The sequence below is a fragment of the Elephantulus edwardii genome, unplaced genomic scaffold (genome assembly GCF_000299155.1).
Source record: "Elephantulus edwardii isolate Elephantulus edwardi_28Jun2011 unplaced genomic scaffold, EleEdw1.0 scaffold00292, whole genome shotgun sequence".
Taxonomy (NCBI): Eukaryota; Metazoa; Chordata; class Mammalia; order Macroscelidea; family Macroscelididae; genus Elephantulus; species Elephantulus edwardii.
The window spans coordinates 3,004,538-3,006,458 of record NW_006400042.1 but is presented as its reverse complement, the minus strand read 5'-3'; positions in this window follow the sequence as shown (position 1 = coordinate 3,006,458).

The following is a 1,921-nucleotide window of genomic DNA, read 5'->3' as shown; positions in this document are numbered from 1 at the left end:
ATCTCTGTAGATGTTCATTGAAATGAAAAATAAAGAAATTAAATTAAAAAAAGAAAATAAAATAAAGAAGCTGAGTGAATACCATATAGAACAAATCTCAAAAGAAAAACACCAAGGCATTTCATAGTCAAATTTGCCAGAACCAAAGATAAAGAGAGAGTTCTGAAAGCAGCTAGGGAGAAACAAAGAGTAACCTATAAGGGAGAGCAAATAAAATTAATGCTTACTTCTCAGCTGAAACCTGTAAGAAAGGAGATAGTGGAATAACATATATTGAACACTTTTGAGTGAGTACAGCAGTGACAGACTAGTGTCATACACATATGAACAAATTACAAAACTATTATACAAATATAACAAAACAGACATACTTGTTATGGAGAATGGAAAACAATCTATCTTCCTGGGGCAGTGCATCTGCCAACCCAGCTAAAAATTGGAGTTCCAATGCAATTTTGAATATCCATTCAGATCAGACAGAGTTTCTGTTCTTTCGAATGATGATTGAAATCCAAGAAACGATTGTTTCGACAAATCATAAGAACACGGTATGATTTAAAATCATTGATTTAACATCAAGTTGTGGGTGAGAGTTGTATTGTCTTTCTATCTGTTTAGCCTACGTGCTGAGCAAATAATTTGAGAAGCTGGACTACATGAAGAATGGAGCATCAGTATTGAAAGAAGACTTTTCAACAACCTGTGTTATGCAGATGACACAACTTTGCATATAGATAGTAAAGAGGAACTGAAATGCTTGTTGCAGAAGATCAATGGCTACAGCCTTCAATATGAATTATATCTTAATATCAAGAAAACAAAGATCCTCACCCTGGACCAATAGGTCCATTATGATAGGCAGAAGGTAAAGACTGACGTTGTCAATAATTTCATTTTAAGTGGATTCACAATCACACCCAAAATAGCAGCAGTTAAGAAATCAAGACGTTTTGGGAAAATCTCACGCAATGACTCTCCGAAGTGCTATATCAGTTTAAAGATTAAGATGTGCCTAATCCAAGTAGATGAGCAGAATTGCTAGATTCTGCTAAGGTGTTTTCCTGTTTGGAGTTGAAAATAGGGTGTGGCTGACTGTTGTTCACAATAGGGCGTGAACTGATTGGATTTGGCCTCAGATTTAAAAAGACTTTTGGCAGCCAGTCTGGGGCTATTTCCAGGTTGGGAATATGAGTGGAATGCCTGGATTGTGCTAAGATGTGTTTTCTGGTTTGGGGTTGAGAATAGGGTGTGGCTGGCTGTTGTTCACAATAGAGTGTGAGCTGACTGGATTTGGCCTCATATTGAAAAAAGCCTCTCAGGCTTGAGGCTTTCAGGCCTGCTTTTTGTGCTTCTCCCAAATAAAACAGGTTTGTAAGCAGAAGTAGCATTCACTTCCAAAACTTCCAGAAACTCTGTCAACTTGGAGAAAAGATGGAAGTTTTGTGTTTAAGACTTTTGCTCATAGGGTTGCTATGCATTGTCTTTATGGCACTTAACAATAACAACAACAATCCAAGTAGAATTGCTCGTAGAGTGAATGAAGTTGTCCCTTTTGGCAAGATTTGTTTGCCTCATCTTTCTTTCATGGTTGGCTGTTGGATTCAAACTATTGACCTTTTTTGTTTGTGGTCAAATTCTTTAACCACTATGACACAGTGTCCTCTGACTGTTTTGACCTCAAAGAATACTATACACATTGGTTCTGGGAATCCTCCATTAGTTTTTATTATGCTTTTTTTTTAACATATTTTTTAATTGAAATTTTAATGAAAGTTTATAAAGAACTTGGGTTTCTAATCATTTATTGTGTTATACAGTCACCCCACCCCTCAGACCACTTTACTCTGCAGCTCTTATTCTGGACTCTTGTCATGCTAACAATGTTGTTGTTGTTGTTGTTGTTGTTGTTGTTGTTGTTGTT